The 20,485-nt window shown below is 44.4% G+C and overlaps 1 protein-coding gene across 4 annotated transcripts in view; it reads left to right on the forward strand.

The window, feature by feature from the left end:
* The window catches only part of BOC (BOC cell adhesion associated, oncogene regulated), an 84,723-nt gene that overhangs the window by 6,718 nt on the left and 57,520 nt on the right, over nucleotides 1-20,485 (forward strand). Inside the window, exon 1 of one of the 4 annotated variants that reach the window (XM_065942975.1) lies at nucleotides 1,452-1,473. The exons of the other annotated variants lie outside the window; for them this stretch is intronic. The gene's annotated coding sequence lies outside the window, so the exon portion shown is untranslated. Of the gene's footprint in view, nucleotides 1-1,451; nucleotides 1,474-20,485 lie in introns of those variants that run through there. 4 annotated transcript variants of the gene reach the window in all.

The raw sequence follows: 20,485 nt of genomic DNA on the forward strand, positions 1-20,485 counted from the left end.
AAATTCATGATTGTTTACTTCTGTCATTATGAATGGATGTTTTGTAGTGAACAAATTACATAAAAATCCGCTGTGTTACAGCCAAGAGTTAGAGTCTAATGGCTCTTCCGTTGCACAGGCCTGCCAAGCAGTCACCTGCAGCCCTTCGTGGACAGTGTTGGTGGTCTCACCATCGTGAAGACCGCGTCAGTGCAAGGTGAAAGCCCCACAGTCAGGTGCCTTGTGTTCTGTAGGCTTCTGTTCCAGAGACGCAGGCTGGGTAATCAGGCCCGGCTTTTGCCTGCCTGGACAGTGGCAGCTTGCCAGCACATTTCACTGAGTGGTCTTCAACAATGGGAGAGAGTGGGGTGGGGAGCTCAGCTCTTCTACCCAAAGGGGAACAAGATGGTTGGCAGCCAATTCCCTGTCACTGAGACACCACAAAGGTCTTGAGTGTGGGTGAAAAGAACCGAACAGGTTGCTGAAGGCAGTATTGTGATGGAGTTCATCTTTGTTAAACCCCTGATTTTACAAACAAAGCGTTGCACACATGTAGAGATGCTCCCTTAAGAGGGTGAGCATACGTGAGCAGCAGGTGCCCTTCCTTCAGGGCAAGAGGGAAGAATCATTCCCCATTCAGGGAATCATCTATGGACCCCAAGGGCAGGCTGAGACCGGCAGATCCCAGAACCAAAGAGTCAGCCTTGCTTGCCTCCATCCTTCTTCCAATGATGTAGAGAACAGCACCTGCCATTTAGTGAGACCTGCTGCAAACCAAGGTGCCCATGAGCACTGTCCTGCAACACCCCAGCAGTCCTGTGAAGATGGGCAGCATGATCCAGTTGGTAGATAAGGGAACTGAAGCCTAAATGATTGTAGGGACCTGTTGCGGTCTCACAGCTGGTAAGTGGCAGAGCCAAGATTGCACAGCCAGGCTGCTAACTCCAAAACTCAGGCTTTGAGAAGGAAAAAAAAAGTATCCAGACAATCACTCTCTCTAAGCAGAGCTCCCTTAGCTATGGAAAACTAATTCTTTTGCAGCTAACAAAGTGCAAGGGGCAGGTGACGGCCCTTGTGAGACTTGCCTTAAGAGACATGAATTGAAAACTGGGGCCACAACTGGAAGGTCCTGACTGGCTTCACAGCAGTCAAGGCATGAGGGAAGCCGGGTCCTGAGACCCAGCTGATGTCCAGCTCCTCGGGCAGTGCTGAAAGCTGCTGGTATCTTAGGTTTCTTCTTGGAATGTATCTCCCGGCTTTTTCTCCCTCTGGGACATCATCTGAACTGGCTGTCTGAGTCTCTGCTTCCACTGCAGGTGCCAACTGAATCCACGGGCTCCTCGGATCTCTGCAAGTCTGATCAAGTAGGTCCTCTGGGCCTCAGAGGGGTGAGGGGGAGAAGGCGTTTTGCCCAGCAGATACTTTTCCTGGTCAGAAGTGGGAGCTTGTGCAGAAAAATACCCTGGGGAAGGAAGTAGCAACTTTGACAGACAGGTAACTGACAGGAGATGGTACCTGCCAGGCAAATACTCACAGAGCAGTCAGCAGAAAGAATTCTACAGGCTGTTACCTGCAGAGCGAAACCAACTCTCCCTACTGGCTTCAGAGAGCCAGGAGATTTGCCTGTGATGAGCCTGCAGTTGCCCTCAGTTCCTTGTTTTTCTTTAATAAATGTGGAAAACCTGAAGCCAGGATGTTCTAGCTTTATGTGTGTGTGTGTGTGTGTGTGTGTGTGTGTGTGTGTGTGTGTGTATGGGGAGGTGCAGGGATGGGACTCAGGACACCTGGGTTTAAGATATAATTATGTGACCAACTAGTTGGATAACCAAGAGGAAATCATGGGAACTCTGAGCCTTTATTACTTCATCCTCACAAGCTGCCTTCTCAGGTCACTATAAGGATACAGAAAAATGCACAAAGGAACACTTTTGATACAGAAGGTTCTACTTACCTCAAAAGCCTCTGGCATCTGTGCTCACCCAAGATGAGTTAGGAGATAAGATACTTGAGGGCACAGGCAGAGGTCAGAGTCTGGGACAAGGGCTGGGTCTGCTTCTGTGACTATGTTTATTTTGTTTTGTTTTCTTCTATTTTTAATTGGAGTATAGTTGATTTAGCATAGTGGACTTCCCCGGTGGCTTGTATGGTAAAGAATCTGCCTGCAATGCAGAGTTCCATCCCTGGATCAGGAACATCCCCTGGAGAAGGGAATGGCAACCGACTCCAGTATTTTTTTTTTTTTTTTTTTTTTTTTTTTTTTTTGAGTTGGAGGTTAATTACTTCACAGCATTGCAGTGGGTTTTGTCATACATTGACATGAATCAGCCATGGAGTTACATGTATTCCCCATCCTGATCCCCCCTCCCACCTCCCTCTCCACCCGATTCCTCTGGGTCTTCCCAGTGCACCAGGCCTGAGCACTTGTCTCATGCATCCCACCTGGGCTGGTGATCTGTTTCACTATAGATAATATACATGCTGTTCTCTTGAAACATCCCACCCTCGTCTTCTCCCACAGAGTCCAAAACTCTGTTCTGTACATCTGTGTCTCTTTTTCTGTTTTGCATATAGGGTTATCATTACCATCTTTCTAAATTCCATATATATGTGTTAGTATGCTGTAATGTTCTTTATCTTTCTGGCTTGCTTCACTCTGTATAATGGGCTCCAGTTTCATCCATCTCATTAGAACTGATTCAAATGAATTCTTTTTAACAGCTGAGTAATATTTCATGGTGTGTATGTACCACATCTTCCTTATCCATTCGTCTGCTGACGGGCATCTAGGTTGCTTCCATGTCCTGGCTATTATAAACAGTGTCGCGATGAACATTGGAGTACACGTGTCTCTATCAGCTCTGGTTTCCTCAGTGTGTATGCCCAGAAGTGGGATTGTTGGGTCATATGGCAATTCTATTTCCAGTTTTTTAAGAAATCTCCACACTGTTCTCCATAGTGGCTGTACTAGTTTGCGTTCCCACCAACAGTGTAAGAGGGTTCCCTTTTCTCCACACCCTCTCCAGCATTTATTGCTTGTAGACTTTTGGATAGCAGCCATCCTGACTGGCGTGTAATGGTACCTCATTGTGGTTTTGATTTGCATTTCTCTGATAATGAGTGATGTTGAGCATCTTTTCATGTGTTTGTTAGCCATCTGTATGTCTTCTTTGGAGAAATGTCTGTTTAGTTCTTTGGCCCATTTTTTGATTGGGTCATTTATTTTTCTGGAGTTGAGCTGCAAGAGTTGCTTGTATATTTTTGAGATTAATCCTTTGTCTGTTTATTCATTTGCTATTATTTTCTCCCAATCTGAGGGCTGTCTTTTCACCTTACTTATAGTTTCCTTTGTGGTGCAAAAGCTTTTAAGTTTCATTAGGTCCCATTTGTTTATTATTGCTTTTATTTCCAATATTCTGGGAGGTGGGTCATAGAGGATCCTGCTGTGATTTATGTCGCAGAGTGTTTTGCCTATGTTCTCCTCTAGGAGTTTTATAGTTTCTGGTCTTACATTTAGATCTTTAATCCATTTTGAGTTTATTTTTGTGTATGGTGTTAGAAAGTGTTCTAGTTTCATTCTTTTACAAGTGGTTGACCAGTTTTCCCAGCACCACTTGTTAAAGAGGTTGTCTTTTTTCCATTGTATATCCTTGCCTCCTTTGTCGAAGATAAGGTGTCCATAGGTTCGTGGATTTATCTCTGGGCTTTCTATTCTGTTCCATTGATCTATATTTCTGTCTTTGTGCCAATACCATACTGTCTTGATGACTGTGGCTTTGTAGTAGAGTCTGAAGTCAGGCAGGTTGATTCCTCCAGTTCCATTCTTCTTTCTCAAGATTACTTTGGCAATTCGAGGTTTTTTGTATTTCCATACCAATTGTGAAATTATTTGTTCTAGTTCTGTGAAAAATACCGTTGGTAGCTTGATAGGGATTGCATTGAATCTATAGATTGCTTTGGGTAGTATAACCATTTTGACAATATTGTTTCTTCCAATCCATGAACACGGTATGTTTCTCCATCTGTTTGTGTCCTCTTTGATTTCTTTCATCAGTGTTTCATAGTTTTCTATATATAGGTCTTTTGTTTCTTTAGGTAGATATACTCCTAAGTATTTTATTCTTTTTGTTGCAATGGTGAATGGTATTGTTTCCTTAATTTCTCTTTCTGTTTTCTCATTGTTAGTGTATAGGAATGCAAGGGATTTCTGTGTGTTAATTTTATATCCTGCAACTTTACTATATTCATTGATTAGCTCTAGTAATTTTCTGGTAGAGTCTTTAGGGTTTTCTATGTAGAGGATCATGTCATCTGCAAACAGAGAGAGTTTCACTTCTTCTTTTCCTATCTGGATTCCTTTTACTTCTTTTTCTGCTCTGATTGCTGGGGCGAAAACTTCCAAAACTATGTTGAATAGTAGTGGTGAGAGTGGGTACCCTTGTCTTGTTCCTGATTTCAGGGGAAATGCTTTCAATTTTTCACCATTGAGGGTAATGCTTGCTGTGGGTTTGTCATATATAGAGCTTTTATTATGTTGAGGTATGTTCCTTCTATTCCTGCTTTCTGGAGAGTTTTAATCATAAATGGGTGTTGAATTTTGTCAAAGGCTTTCTCTGCATCTATTGAGATAATCGTATGGTTTTTATCTTCCAATTTGTTAATGTGCTGTATTACATTGATTGATTTGCGGATATTAAAGAATCCTTGCATTCCTGGGATAAAGCCCACTTGGTCATGGTGTATGATTTTTTAAATATGTTGTTGGATTCTGTTTGCTAGAATTCTGTTAAGAATTTTTGCATCTATGTTCATCAGTGATATTGGTCTGTAGTTTTCTTTTTTTGTGGCATCTTTGTCTGGTTTTGGAATTAGGGTGATGGTGGCCTCTTAGAAGGAGTTTGGAAGTTTACCTTCATCTGCAATTTTCTGGAAGAGTTTGAGTAAGATAGGTGTTAGCTCTTCTCTAAATTTTTGGTAGAATTCAGCTGTGAAGCCATCTGGTCCTGGGCTTTTGTTTGCTGGAAGATTTCTGATTACAGTTTTGCTTTCCTTGCTTGTGATAGCTCTGCTAAGATCTTCTATTTCTTCCTGGTTCAGTTTTGGAAAGTTATACTTTTCTAAGAATTTGTCCATTTCTTCCAAGTTGTCCATTTTATTAGCATAGAGCTGCTGGTAGTAGTCTCTTATGATCCTTTGTATTTCAGTGTTGTCTTTTGTGATCTCTCCATTTTCATTTCTAATTTTGTTGATTTGGTTCTTCTCCGTTTGTTTCTTAATGAGTCTTGCTAATGGTTTGTGAATTTTGTTTATTTTTTCAAAAAACCAGCTTTTAGCTTTGTTGATTTTTGCTATGGTCTCTTTAGTTTCTTTTGCATTTATTTCTGCCCTAATTTTTAAGTTTTCTTTTCTTCTGCTAACCCTGGGGTTCTTCACTTCTTCCTTCTCTACTTAATTTAGGTGTAGAGTTAGGTTATTTATTTGGCTTTTTTCTTGTTTTTTGAGGTAAGCCTGTACTGCTATGAACCTTCCCCTTAGCACTGCTTTTACAGTGTCCCATAGATTTGGGTTGTTGTGTTTTCATTTTCATTCATTTCTATGCATATTTTGATTTCTGTTTTGATTTGTTCTATGATTTGTTGGTTATTCAGAAGTGTGTTATTTAGCCTCCATATGTTTGAATTTTTAACAATTTTTTTCCTGTAATTGAGATCTAATCTTACTGCACTGTGGTCAGAAAAGATGACTGGAATGATTTCAATTTTTTTGAATTTTCCAAGACCAGATTTATGGCCCAGGATGTGATCTATTCTGGAGAAGGTTCCGTGTGCACTTGAGAAAAAGGTGAAGTTGATTGTTTTGGGGTGAAATGTCCTATCAATTAGGTCTAGCTGGTCCATTGTGTCATTTAAGGTTTGTGTTTCCTTGTTAATTTTCTCTTTAGTTGATCTATCCATAGGTTTGAGTGGGGTATTAAAGTCTCCCACTATTATTGTGTTACTGTTAATTTCCTCTTTCATACTCGTTAGCGTTTGCCATACATATTGCGGTGCTTCTATGTTGGGTGCATATATATTTATAATTGTTATATCTTCTTCTTGGATTGATCCTTTGATCATTATGTAGTGTCCTTCTTTGTCTCTTTTCACATCCTTTATTTAAAAGTCTATTTTATCTGATATGAGTATTGCTACTCCTGCTTTCTTTTGGTCTCCATTTGCGTGAAGTATTTTTTTCCAACCCTTCACTTTTAGTCTGTATGTGTCTCTTGTTTTGAGGTGGGTCTCTTGTAGACAGCATATATAGGGGTCTTGTTTTTGTATCCATTCAGCCAGTCTTTGTCTTTTGGTTGGGGCATTCAACCCATTTACATTTAAGGTAATTATTGATAGGTGTGGTCCCGTTGCCATTTACTTTGTTGTTTGGGGTTCACGTTTATACAACCTTTCTGCATTTCCTGTCTAGAGAAGATCCTTTAGCATTTGTTGAAGAGCTGATTTGGTGGTGCTGAATTCTCTCAGTTTTTGCTTGTCTGTAAAGCTTTTGAATTCTTCATATCTGAATGAGATCCTTGCTGGGTACAGTAATCTAGGTTGTTCGTTATTCTCTTTCATTACTTTAAGTATGTCCTGCCATTCCCTCCTGGCCTGGAGGGTTTCTATTGATAGATCAGCTGTTATCCTTATGGGAATCCCTTTGTGTGTTATTTGTTGTTTCTCCCTTGCTGCTTTTAATATTTGTTCTTTGTGTTTGATCTTTGTTAATTTGATTAATATGTGTTTTGGGGTGTTTCACCTTGGGTTTATACTGTTTGGGACTCTCTGGGTTTCTTGGACTTGGGTGGCTATTTCCTTCCCCATTTTAGGGAAGTTTTCAGCTATTATCTCCTCGAGTATTTTCTCGTGGTCTTTCTTTTTGTCTTCTTCTTCTGGGACTCCTATGATTCGAATGTTGGGGCGTTTCACATTGTCCCAGAGGTCCCTGAGGTTGTCCTCATTTCTTTTTATTCTTTTTTCATTTTTCCTCTCTGCTTCATTGATTTCCACCATTTCATCTTCTATCTCACTTATCCTATGTTCTGTCTCCGTTATTCTACTCTTGGTTCCCTCCAGAGTGTTTTTGATCTCATTTATTGCATTATTCATTTTTGATTGACTCTTTTTTATTTCTTCTAGGTCTTTATTAAACATTTCTTGCATCTTCTCAACCTTTGTCTTCAGGCTATTTATTTGTAGCTCCATTTTGTTTTCAAGATTTTGGGTCATTTTTATTATCATTATTCTAAATTCTTTTTCAGGTAGATTCCCTACCTCCTCCTCTTTTGTTTGGCTTGGTGGGCACTTTTCGTGTTCTTTTACCTGTTGGATATTTCTCTGCCTTTTCATCTTGTTTAGATTGCTGTGTCTGGAGTGGGCTTTCTGTATTCTGGAGGTCTGTGGTTCCTTTTTATTGTGGAGGTTTTACCCAATGGATGGGGTTGGACGATTGGCTTGTCAAGGTTTCCTGGTTAGGGAAGCTCATGTCAGTGTTCTGGTGCGTGGAACTAGATTTCTTCTCTCTGGAGTGCAGTGGAGTGCCCAGTAATGAGTTTTGAGATGGGTCTATGTGTTAGGTGTGACCTTGGGCAGCCTGTATGTTGACGTTCAGGGCTATGTTCCTGGGTTGCTGGAGAATTTGCGTGGTATGTCTTGCTCTAAAACTTATTGGCTCTTGGGTGGTGGTTGATTTCAGTGTAGGTATGGAGGCTTTTGGACGGTCTCTTATTACTAAAGTTCCATGTAGTCAGGGTTTTTCTTGGTGTTCTCAGGTTTTGGGCTTAAGTCTCTTGCCTCTAGATTTCAGCTTTATTCTTCCAGTAGTCTCAAGACTTCTCCAACTATACAGCACTGATAATCAAACTTCTAGGTTAATGATGAAAAGATTCTCCCCCGTGAGGGACACCCAGAGAGGTTCACAGAGTTACATGAAAAAGAGGAGAGGGAGGAGGGAGATAGGGATGAGCAGGTGGAGAAAAAGGGAGACTCAAGAGGAGAGAGACAGATCTACACAGTTGTCTCTTCCCAGAGTGTTCTCCGTAGCCCAGACACCCACAAAGGTTCACAGAATTGGATTGGGAAGAGAAGGGGAAAGAAGGAAATAGAGGTGTTCTGAGGTAGAAAACGGAGAGTCAAGATTGGGAGAGAGTAATCAACACACTCCTGAATAAAAATGGGAACTGAATATTGGATTCTTAAATGTCCACAATTTATATCATATACTGAAAAACAAAGATTAAAAATCTAGAGTAGAGGTTAGACCCTTAAAAATACAATATTAAAAACAAAAACCAAAACACACACAAAAAATTTTAGAAATATATATGAAGTTTGGTTTAAAAATAGGGCTTCTCTTTTTTTTTTTGTAAGGTTATAGTGTAATGAAAATGAAAATTAAGGAGTAGTAGAGGAGTAATAGAGGACTTTAAAAAGAAATAAGAGAAAAAGAAAAATAGAAAATAGAAGAGAAAAAGAAAAAAAACAAGAAAAAACAATTTTTTTCCTAATTAAAAAAATCATAAAAATCTATGAAAATGAGAGTTAAGGAGTAATGGGGGATTAAGAGGGAATTTTAAAAGAAAATAAAAGAGAAAAAAGAAAAAAAATTTTTTTTCTTACTTAAAAAAAAAAAAGTAAAAATATATCTAGGAATTTCTCTGGAGCTGTTGCGGCCAGTGTGGGTTCGATTCAGTTTCAGATAGCTCCTCCTTCCAGCTTACACTTCTCGATATCTACAGGCCCCGTCCGGTGTAGTTGGTGTTTTCTACAGGGATTTTAATCTGTTGCACTGGTCCCTTCTGAAGCGGTTCCCTTTGTTTATTTGGCTTCTGTTTGCCGGTCTCTTCAGTGGCTAATTTCCGCCCTGACACAGGCGGGCTGAGGTGGTCTCTTATTCAGGTAGCTAGTTCTGTCTCTCTGCGGGGAGGGGCTGCCGCTACTTTCCCCTCAACGATGCTCAGGCTCCCGGCTGCTCTATATGGAGCGTGCCCTGCGCTGCACGCGGTTCCAGCCCTCGGGTGTTCCCCAAAAGTGCGGAACAAAAACCTGCACCTGCTTTTTGTGTCTTCCCCATCTGAGCGGCTCAGGCAGCCAGGAGCTTGACGGGCGCACTCTCCCCGGGTGCTGCGCACCTTCTCCCCTCCACGGTCCCAGTCTCAGTTTCCGCCCGCACCACTCGGGTACATGCGCCTTCTGCCCTCTGAGTCCCCAGCCCCAGTCCCTGCCCGCTTGGTCGGGTGCCTGCGCCCTGTGTCTCGCCAAGACCCTCCCAGCGGATGTTGACCATCCAGAATCTCAGGAGGTCTCTGACTAGAAACTGGAGGCCTGTTTGCAGTGCGGTAGGGGATGCGGTCCTTGGGGCCGAGCCTGCCCCTTTCCCCTCCCCCCTGCCTTCTGCCTCCAGTGGGGCTGGGCTGGTCCGCAGCCTGCGAGCTCTTCTCTGGACTTGCTCGGTCCCTTTGTTCTGCGAACCGCCGGCAGTGTGTTCGGGCCAGTTAATTTTCTCTCTCTCTTTTGCTGTCCCATAGTTTAGGTTGGTAACTCACAAAAGCTCCCTCCGATTGTCCTCAGGGCACTCAGGCCCAGTCCTTACCCTAAGCAATGCCGCCCGCTCCTCTCCGTTTTGCCCCCACTTGCTGGTGGCAGATGCAGGCCTCTGGGGTACTTTTCTGCTGGGAGTTGCTTTTAGGCACGTAATCTGTGGATTTTATTTATTGTTCCCCTCCCAGTCAGGTTGCCCTCCAAGATTCAAACACTTCCCCCAGACCCGCCAGTGTGAGGGTTTCCTGGTGTTTGGAAACTTCCTCTATTAAGACTCCCTTCCCGGGATGGATCTCCGTCCTTAGCTCTTTTGTCTCTCTTTTTATCTTTTATATTTTGTCCTACCTTCTTTCGAAGACAATGGGTTGCTTTTCTGGGCGCCTGATGACCTCAGCTAGCGATCAGAAGTTGTTTTGTGAAGTTTGCTCTGCGTTCAATTATTCTTTTGATGAATTTGTAGGAGAAAAAGTGGTCTCCCCGTCCTATTCCTCCGCCATCTTGGCTCCTCCCCGACTCCAGTATTCTTGCCTGGAGAATTCCATGGACTGATCTGGTGATCATGGAATTACAAAACCCCTGGGTTCACAAAGAATCGGACACGACTGAGCAACTAACACTTTCAACACAATTTTCATAGTTGATTTGCAGTATCGTATTAGTTTCAGGTGTATAGCAAAGTGAATTAATTATACATGTATCCACTCTTTTAGATTCTTTTCCCATGTTGGCCATTGCAAAGTATTGAGTCGAGTTCCCTGTGCTATACATACAGTAGGTTCTTATTAGTATTTATTTTATATATATGCTTAGTCACTCAGTTGCGTCCAACTCTTTGCGAGTCTATGGACTGTAGCCCACCATGGTCCCATGTCCATGGGATTTTCCAGGCAAGAATATTGCAGTGGGTAGTCATTCCCTTCTCCAGGGAATCTTTCTGACCTAGAGATAGATCCTGGAACTTCTATATTGCAGGCAGATTCTTTACCATCTGAGCCGCCAGGGAAGCCCACTTTGCATGTAGTAGTGTACATGTGTCAATCCTGGTCTCCCAATTTACCCCTTTCCCCTTTATCCCCTGGTAACCATAAATGTGTTTTCTGTGTCTGTGACTCTACTTCTGTTTTGTAAATAAGTTCATTTGTACCTTTTTTTTTTTTTTTTATAGATTTCACATATAAGTGTATTTGTTTTCTAAGAGTGAGGGGCCTGAACTGAAGGCAGTTAAGTCCTATTGCCAGACAAGTTGCTTTTCCCTGTCTTGTGGGAAAAGACAGTGAAGATCTCAGGATCTAGCAGAAGTTGAGAGAATAAAAGATCTCATGTCAAGAAGATCCTGAGAGAGGAAGGAACAGAGGAATCTGAGGAGTATCAGGGGGACCCCACCTGAGAGAACAGAGGTTTGGAGTGAATCTTATTAGACAAAGGTGCAAAAGAAAGATGATATTTGCAGGAGGCAGCAGTGTTTCTGGGGCCACTTCCAGGTTGGAGATTGAGTGGCACCCTGTTTAAGGATGGGCTTTGGGACCAGACAGGCTCAGGTTTGTACATGACTTTGCCAGTTGCTAGATGTATAACCCTGGACTAGTCACCTAAACTCTGAAAACCTAGGTTCTTAAAGTTGTTGCAAAAAGGCAGCAAGATACTGCATATAAAGCACACAAAATGCATTGTGAATATTCAGTAGAAGGTGGCTGTTAATAGGAAAGGAAAGGAAAACAGATTGGAAGAAGTGTTCTTGCTGGATTGGGCAGCTGGGAAGATGAGTAGGTAGAAGATGCACTGATGGAACCCCACTGGCTCAAGGCTATATAGTGATGAGGGAATGAGAAGATGGTGAAAGTGAGGAGCCCACAATGGGGCAAGGCCCCAGCCCAGGTGTACCCATTGGTACCAGTCCTCAGTCCTGGTCACCAAGGAAACAGCTTCCACCCAGCCTTTCCTCTGCCTCTTCCCTGATTCAGCACATTCCATTCTACTGGTTAGGCCCCAAATTTGAGAATCATCTTTGACTCAGTTCTTTCTCTCATGCTCCACTTTAAGTTGGCAGATGATCTTGGCTTTCCTTCTAAGATGTATTTAGAATCCTGCAACTTCATACCATCCTTGTCTTCCATCAACATTTGCTTACCTGGTCTGTTGGAATATCTTCCTAAGTGTTCTCCCTGCCTCACTCACCCCTGACCTCCCTGCCCATAGTCTATCCTTCATAGAAAAGTCAGTGTCAACTTGCAAAAGAGAAGCCAGGCGAGGTCACTTCTCTGCTCAACACTCTCCGTTGTTGTATTCAGAAAATACTCCACACACCATCACACCCTCCACATACCCTAACCCTAGCCTGTTGCATTTGTGATGTGATGCATCTGATGATGTGAGGAGCACTGGATGAATTTGAGAGTAGTTCAGTTCCCCACACATGGGGGCCTGGTGGGAGTCAGGCCTGGTGCTAGGCACACAGGAAGCAGACATGGTCTCTGCAGTGGCAGAGTTGACAGCCTGCAAGTACAAGGAAGAGCAGGTTTGGATGTCTGCCCATGAGGGGGTAGATCTGACTTCATCTTAGTCATTTCTGACACTTGGTTCTAGATTTAGAAACTAAGGAAGAGTAAAAATAGGGACCAGTATCCCAAGAGGTCTCATGCTGACAATAAATGTGCTTGAGAAATTACACTACCGAGATCCCCAGACTCAATATCTACAGCATCTCAGGGAGCTGAGAATGGTCCAGAGCTTCCCCTCCAGATTTTTTTAACTTAAAAAGAAATTAATAGCCTTAAAAAAAAGCAGTTTAGGTTAATAATAAAAAATAAAGTGAAAATTACAGGGAGTTGCCACATACCCTCAACCCCCACCAATTGCCCCTATTACTAACATCTTACGTTGGTGTAATGCATTTGCTACAATTGAGTCAGTGTTGACACGTCATTATTAAAATCCATAGTTTACATTGAGACTCATTTTTTGTTATACAATGTATGGTTTTACAAATGCATAATGTCCACCATTATTACACTGTCAGACAGAATAATAGTTTTTACTGCCTAAAAATCCCCTGTACTCCACCTCTTTAGCCTTCCTTCCTTTTCTCTCCCAATCGCTGGTAACCACTGCTCTTTCTACAGTCTTCGTAGCTCATTTTCAGAATGTCATGTAGTTGTAATCACAAGTACATATAGTCCAGATTGGCTTCTCTCACTTAGCCATCTCCTCCAGTCAGTTTTAAGCATGGCCTTCTCTGAGCATGCCGCCCCCACCCCATCCATCTGGGGTACAAGGTGCTCATGAAGGGCGGGCCCACAGCTGGTGCTGAGACCACCTGCCCAGAACCCAGGGGTCTGCGGTACTGCTGCTCTGTCGTTGCCCACAGAACATGCCTGGCCCTGGTGCTACTGGAGTTCAGCCCAGGCCGGTAAACTGTCAGTTGCTGCCTGTGTTTTGGTTCCACATCTGGAAATATCAGCTGAGCAGACCTTCCTTCCCACTCTTAAGTAGTGAGACAGGAGGAGCCTACATCAGGCTATTTGCCTTCCTTCTCAGGAGTTTGTTTTACTTGCTCTGGAGCTTCGGACGAGCAGCGGGGAAGTGACCCTCTGGGGCAAGCAGGGCAGGCCGCACTCCTTCACACCACATCCGGCGGCCCCACAGCTCCCTCAGCCTCTGTGGGCGCTGCCCCAGCCCCAGTGTGTCTGCCGAGTCCTGAGGGGGATCCAGCACTGGGGCTGGTTTGTGGTCATTCAGGAGGAAGAATGATCAGGCACAAACAGAGCGAAAGCATTTTCCCTGCCAAGAGGTGCTTCGTTCTGCAGTCACCCTCAAAAGCAAACTAGGATTTCTTGGGAGTATGGTGGCAGAAACCCCAGTTTTCAGTGTCCTTACCAGTCACTCAATAGCAAGGCTCTCTGGGGATGGGGGTAATGATGGATTTTATAACAGGAGCAGAGGAAGGGGCTCTTCCAACCCTGCTCCACCTCGGGACCACAGAGGAAAGGGCAGTGCATATGAATGGGGTCACCTGGGCCATCTGGTTGAACCAGGCTGAAAACTACTAACCAGGTAGTGGTAAATGGAGAGGGATCCAACCCTGGGGAGCAGGGACTGAAACTTAGACCCCAGCTTTCTTTGCTCCCTGTGTGGAGTAAACACAGAGCCATGGCCAGCTGGGACCTTCTCACTCCAAAGGACACCAGGCAGGTGCCTCAGAATTCAGTACACAGGAAAAAGAAGACACGGCCTCCTTGGAAATCCAGCTCTCAGACTGTAGAAACTCCACGCCTGTGACCTCAATTCTTCCCACCTCCTCTTCTGGTTTGCTCTTTGCTGAGCCCACCCTCCCATCTGCAGCCTGCCATTCAGTGTTCTCCCTACTTGTACCCCGTAAAAGTGGAGACTAATAGTACCTGTCCAGGTTTGTTACCAAGAGGGTGAACATTAGTGTAGTGGAGTGTTTAGTGCTCCTCAGATTCTTCAGAGTTGAATTCTCTACAAACTGTTCTTGCTTTTGTTGTTCATTTTGAAATCAGGGTGGTGTGCCCTGCCCCCTCTTGGCTTCCTGGGTCTCCCTCCAGTGTCTGGAAGGCTGTAACTGATTATTGACCATCGACACATGGGAGGCCTTGGCCCTTGTCTCAGTTTGCCTGTGGAGGCTGAGGACAGAAAACTGGTAAACATGTGAGGGTGAGATCTGTGTTTCCTACCAAATCCAGCCTTCACTCCTGAGTCACCCCCTCACCGGGAGGTACAGCGAGAGTCCTGATGGGGTATCCCAGACCAGCTTCTGTAGGTGCAGCCAGGTAGGGGCCTTGTCTGCTAAACCGAAAGATAAATCCATGATCTGAGAAAGCATTTGGGGGGGGGATTTTTTCCCCCTAATTTTTTGGTGAAAAAAAAATCTCAAGAACACCGAGTTTATAAATATCTTGGGATATTTAAAACACACCCTTTAGTACAAGGAATGGCATTCTGTACTGTGGGGGCCATGCCAGGACCTCCCCATGACATGGTCCCTGTTAGAGTAGGTTATGCCAGAAGGTGTGGCGTGCGCCTCACCACGTGCAGCTCCAGTGAGTGCTGGTGGAAGGAAGTCTCCAGGGTGGTCTGAGTCCTCTCTAGTAGTTTCTCTCCAGAAAAAAGCCTGTGGGAACTAGGGCAGGGTCCCAATTTTACTTACCACTACCCTCCTCCCCTCTCTCGACAAAGTCTCCATGGCCGCGGAATAGGGTGACTCCTGAACTGCTGAGTTCGACAGCTTTCAAAGTTAGGAGGTAAGAGAACCAGCCTGATCCACCATGATAGGTAGGCAGAACTCATTTTCCCCACACAAGGAGGCTATTCAAAGTACTGGTGCTGACACCCATGGTCCAGACAGGGAAATGAGAGCGAGGCTTTGTTTCTTTGAAACTTAGTCAAGATGAGGTATGAGACCCTTCCCTGGACAGGGGTTCTGACCTGTCTCCCACCATTTGAAACTCATGATGCCCGCTTCATCCGGCCTCCCTTCAGTCACAGGTTTTGCACTGAGCTGCTTCTCCAAAGACCCAGCAGTAAACCTTGCTGAGAGCAGTGCTATTTGTGCCCCCAGGCATCTTCCACATGGCCTCAAAGACAAGTTCTTAACCATTTAAGAGTGGCCTTTCAATTGATCAGCCAACAGATTATTGAGCACCATGCCTGGGGCCCTTAAGATGCTTAAAACCCAGACTCTGAATATTTCCCAAGTCCAAGCAAGAGTTCATTGAACTGCATTATCTACCTTCTCTCATTGGAAGAACTCTTGACTCAGGGGGTGCTAGATGTCACCGTTATTGCCATCATGATTATTACTACCTTGGCTTTTGAGATAAGCTGCTGGTTTATAATTCTTTCCCAAGAAAGGGGTGGGATTGCCTCTTTGGCCCAACACTGGGGAGCCTTTGAAGATTGAAGAGGGGTATACTGCCCTCCATTACTAGAATCTGGATGCTCATGGAAACCTGCCTGACAGTGCTGTTTGGCTTAATTGAGGTGACATGGGGGACGGTGGGGGAAGGGTGTCCTGGAAGTTGGTGAAGAACTGAGGTTTGGGACTATCTTGTTCTAGTCATCCTATTGAAAAAGCAAGTTTTAGTATTATTTGAAAACTCAATACACAAGAGCAGAAAGAAGAGAATCATGAACCCCATGTACCCATCATCCAGATTCAACAATTTTCAAGACAAACAGAAGAGTTGTTTTTTTTTTTTTTAAATCTTTGTTTTCATTATTCTGACCTGTGTGCAGATAGGGCAAAAATGAATGCCACAAGGGTCCCCTTTCCAAAAGCAGTGTGTGAGCCAGTCTCCCCTTGCCCTCCTAATAAGGGCGTGTAAAGGAAAGGACACCAGTCCAGGGCACTCGGGTTTGAGTCTCAATTGCTCCATGCTACTCTGAGATGTTTGTGTGACTCCTTTACTAGATCCTGAGCTCTGAGAGAAAGCTTGAACTTTACCTTTGGATCCACAGAGCTTAATATTGAATGGGCACTCAACACATGTTGACTGACAAGCTGTCAATACATGTTGCCTTGTGTCAGGCAAGGGATTGTATGAGTCAGGATGGGTTCCATCTGGACAGTTGTAAGTGATGTGAGTACTTAGTTCACCATTTGGGGAGGAAAGAGGGCAGTTTAGAGTTGAGTAAAGTGAGTGAAAGTGTTAGTCAGTAGTGTCCGACTCTTTGTGACCCCCATGGACTGTAGCCCGCCAGGCTCCTCTGCCTGGATTGTCCAGGCAAGAATATTGGAGTGTGTTCCATTCCCTTCTCCAGGGGATCTTCCCCAGCCAGGGATTGAACCTGGGTTTCCTGAATTGCAGGCAGATTGTTAACCATCTGAACCACCAAGTTGAGTCCGGGGCTGTTATCTGAACCCTAGGGGATCCTCAATGGGTAAAGGGTGAGGTGTGATTGTTCTATAGTGCAGGGGCTCCTGGTTTTGCCCAGAAGGAAGAAGTTAGCAGCAAGAGAGAAAGGAGAGAGCTGTATTGGAGCTCTGCCTGAACCCTAGGTTCAGGCGTCTGCAGGCCAGAGTGTCGGGGGATAGGAGTCTAAGCATGGCGACTCCAGTTGCAGCCCCGTTTTTCTGGGTGTCCACAAGCAGTCTGCAAGCTGCCTGCACCACCAGGGCCCAGAAGCACTGCTTTATTCATTTGGGAGTTAGCAAGAAGCCGTCCCGTCCAAGTGTGAGGATCAGAGTCTGCTTCTGGCCTTGGAGTGCTGCGCAGGTCAGCTGCTCTGTGGCCCCCTGGGCAGGGGTGGGGTGGTGTGAAATGGGTATTAGAGCCACTAGAGGGGTGATGCTGCAACCCCCTCAGGCCCGACCCTGGGTGTTTACCAACAGGGGCCTCAGGCAGGGTGCTCCAGGACCCACACAGACCCCAGGGAGGTCTCAAGCCCTGAGTTTCATCAGCGACGTACCCCTCCCCTTCTCTGCCTAGTCTTTTTCAGTTTAAACTTTCAGCTCTGTCCTCCCCTCCCAAACACGCATGATGTGTATATGAGTGTTTTAATTTTTATTCTTGGCAGAAGTTAAGACACAAAATGGATTTGGAAGGAGATGAAACCAGTCTGGGTATATGCCGGGCAGCAGCAGCTTCATTCCTGTAGTGGGAGGACCGCAGATGGGAAGGGGCGGGGTGGGATCCACATCTCTAAGGTTGGGGTGGGGAGCTGTCTCCTTCCCAGCAGGGGCCAAACTGAAAATCCATTCCTTGCGGAAGGCTAAGTTGTTAGCCCTTTGGGATGTCAGAAAGCCAGTTCCTGGGGAGCCAAAGCCCTCTGGTGCGATCTGGTGTCAAGTGGGTGTGGGACCCCTAGATGGCCCACACCTGTCCCACTTCCTGGTGGTCTGTGAGCCCCTAAGACTGTTCTGAGTTTGTTAAGGGAATGGCATTTCAGGTTTTCATGTGCAAATGCTAACATGTGCATATGCTTGGAAAACTGCTAGTCTCCTGCTAATTTCCCTGCCCCCCAAAGGGGGTGGCCCCCCGCAGAGGTGACTATGGCCCAGGGACCTGTTGGAGTATCTGCTCCCATGGAAGTTGTCTTGGCCCCCAAAGTAGGTGCTCTTTGCAATGGTGGTCCTCTTTTGGGTTTTGATTTCTGTGGGAAGAGGAGAAAACTAGGAATCTTAAAGTCCAGAAAAATATCTGGAGAAATCTGACAGAAACAGTGAGAAAATGTTTTATTCATTAAAGTGTATTAAGATATTCAATTTGTAGAATAAAAAAAATTTTTAGCTTTAAAAATGGCAAAAATTTCTCTAAAAATAATACGGCAGGGAACATCTTTATACAAAGCTCACAATTCCATAATTTCAGCCATGGTGTCCAGTGCAGCCAGGGCATTTCTGGAAGCCCTTCATTGTCCGGATAACCTGCACATCCATGGCAGAGACTCCCAATGGTTCCCAACCCTGGCTGCACATTACTGTTTCCAGGAGAGAGGTCTGAAAATGCTGACACCTGGGCCCCACCTCCACAGGTTCTTACTGAATTTGCCTGAGGTGCCGCTTAGGCATTGATGTGTTTTAGTGTCACTGTATGATTGTTCTACGCAGCCAGCTTTGGGAACCTCCAGTCTTATGGTTATTGTGTAAGAACAGAAGGAAGATGAGAGGCCAGATTAAGAAATGGAAGAATTTTATTGTCTCACTACATGCTGGTGCATATTACTTGGATCCAGACTCAATGGGCTGCTGCCAACTTTTGGACGGGATTGAGGTGCTCAGACCTCAGGACTGACTCAGATGGGGTGGGGGACAGCGCATCTTCAGAAACTGGCTGCAGAGTGCATTGTGGGACCTGTTGAACCAATCCCTCCTGAAACGTGGTGGCTAGTGCATGACTCCAACCCAGACTGATTTTGTGTTTGTTAGTTTTTTCTGCCTTCCTCAATTTCCTTTTTTGGTTTGCCTGCTTGAGTCTATCAAGGACTCCACGGCCAGCAGGCAGAGGAAGTAGGTAACCTTGGCTTTGATTCCTTTCCTTGAACAAGCTGTGTAAGGTCTCTAAGCCTCAGTTGCTGCATCTGTAGAATGGGGATGACAATACTACCTCCTTCACAGAGGTAGATCCCCCTGGTGGCTCAGACAGTAAAGAATCTGCCTGCCAATGCAGGATACAGGTTCAATCCCTGGGTTGTGAAGATCCTCTGGAGAAGGAAATGGCAACCCACTCTAGTATTCTTGCCTGGAGAATTCCATGGACAGAGGAGCCTGGCAGACTACAGTCCATGTGGTCGCCAAGAGTCAGACATGACTGAGTGACTAATACTTCCACTTCACAGAGGTAGAGGTTAGACAATGTGCACATTGTCTCACACATAGTAACTCAACAAATTGTCATATACTTCTTTTATGCTAAGATTGAATATTTCTTCCGATTCTGAATATTTCCTATAACCTCATATTGTGACAGAACCTGGTGTGTTAAGTTCACTAAATTAGGATGACTTTTAATTACAAATCAGTTAAATTAGGAAATTAGTGATTTAGCAGGAAAAAAGAAAGGCAATATTTAAATATTAATATGCCCAGCATTGTAATTTCAGCAGACTAAGTGCTTGATGGATATTTTACATAACTTACTAAACAAAGTAAATTTCAGGTTTGTGAGGTTGTTAAAAGAATATTAAATGTGTTTTCATTTTTTCCAAAATACTTGTCCATCTTGTGTGGAAGCAACAGAATCCTGGAATTAGGGGAGAGGTTCTTTACAAGCCAGAGGAATTGACTTTAGAAATGGATGCAGGAAACTCTATAGTTGTGATCATGGAGCAAAAAGCAACATTTTATAGCCCAAAGAATTGTTAGAAAATAAGGTCCCAGGCCTAGGGGAGGACAAATTTTCAGTGATGATGTGATAATATTTGGGGACAGTTTTTTTTTTAATTTATCTTTTTAATTACAAAAGTGATAAGTAGGCACCCACTTTGAATGTTTCTGAAGTGTTTAACATAAAAAGTGCAAATCTCCTACTCCTCAGAAACAACTGATGTTAACATTTAAGTGTCTCCTGACCTTATCCTGTGACAACCCAAATAGCTGTACACTACATATTCACATGTGATTTTTAAAAATTACAAACATGGGATGATGTTTTACAAATTGCTTTTAGGATATTCTCCAGGAACCTCTTAGGCCAATATTTCCCAAAATGTATCTGATGAAATTCTCCTCACTAATGGTATTCTGAGAAAAAAGAGTAATGTGGTCAAGTCAGTCCAGGCCTGTGGTTAAGTGAGTTCAGCCTAAGTCCCCCTCTTGATGATTCACAATGTGTAATAGCATATTAAAGGCTCTGACAAGGCCTGCACTAAAGAAACCTAATTTAATTTTCTTAACAGGGTTTCCCTGAATTCTTTTTGCTAGCACATTTTAACCAATGATAGGTTTTTAGAAGCGCTGTTTTAGGCATTCCTTACCAACCTTCCCTCCACCTACTCCTGCTCCTCCAACTGCAGCCTCATGGGGTAGGGAGGAAGTAAAAAGCTCATTCATTCATTAAATTAACAAAACTTGTGCTCCTACTAGGTGCCAAGCGTGTGATAGATCCTGAGGCTCTAGTAATGTGTAGATTCTGCTCTGGGAGGCTCCAGCACAGCCCTGGTATTAGTCACAAAGGATGGTGTGCACCTGGGCCTGTGGAGCGTCAGCAGAGATCCTCCACAGCTGTGGAGCCCGGGAGGAGCAGCTCACATTATCCCCACCCCTTCAGCCCGACCCTTCGACACGTCGCCCACCCCCCCCAACTTCACTAGGCTATAAATAGTGGGGCCTGACCCAGCTGGCGTGATGCCACCTGTTTGTTTTTTCTGCGTGTGTCAGTGGTGCTCCCAGACCACTGGGCTTCACAAGTTGGGGAGAGCTGACGGGAGTTGGGGTCCCATGCTTCCAGCAGAAAACAAAGACAGACGGTTGGACTGGAGCA

This window comes from Muntiacus reevesi, chromosome 8 (assembly GCF_963930625.1).
Source record: "Muntiacus reevesi chromosome 8, mMunRee1.1, whole genome shotgun sequence".
Lineage (NCBI taxonomy): Eukaryota > Metazoa > Chordata > Mammalia > Artiodactyla > Cervidae > Muntiacus > Muntiacus reevesi.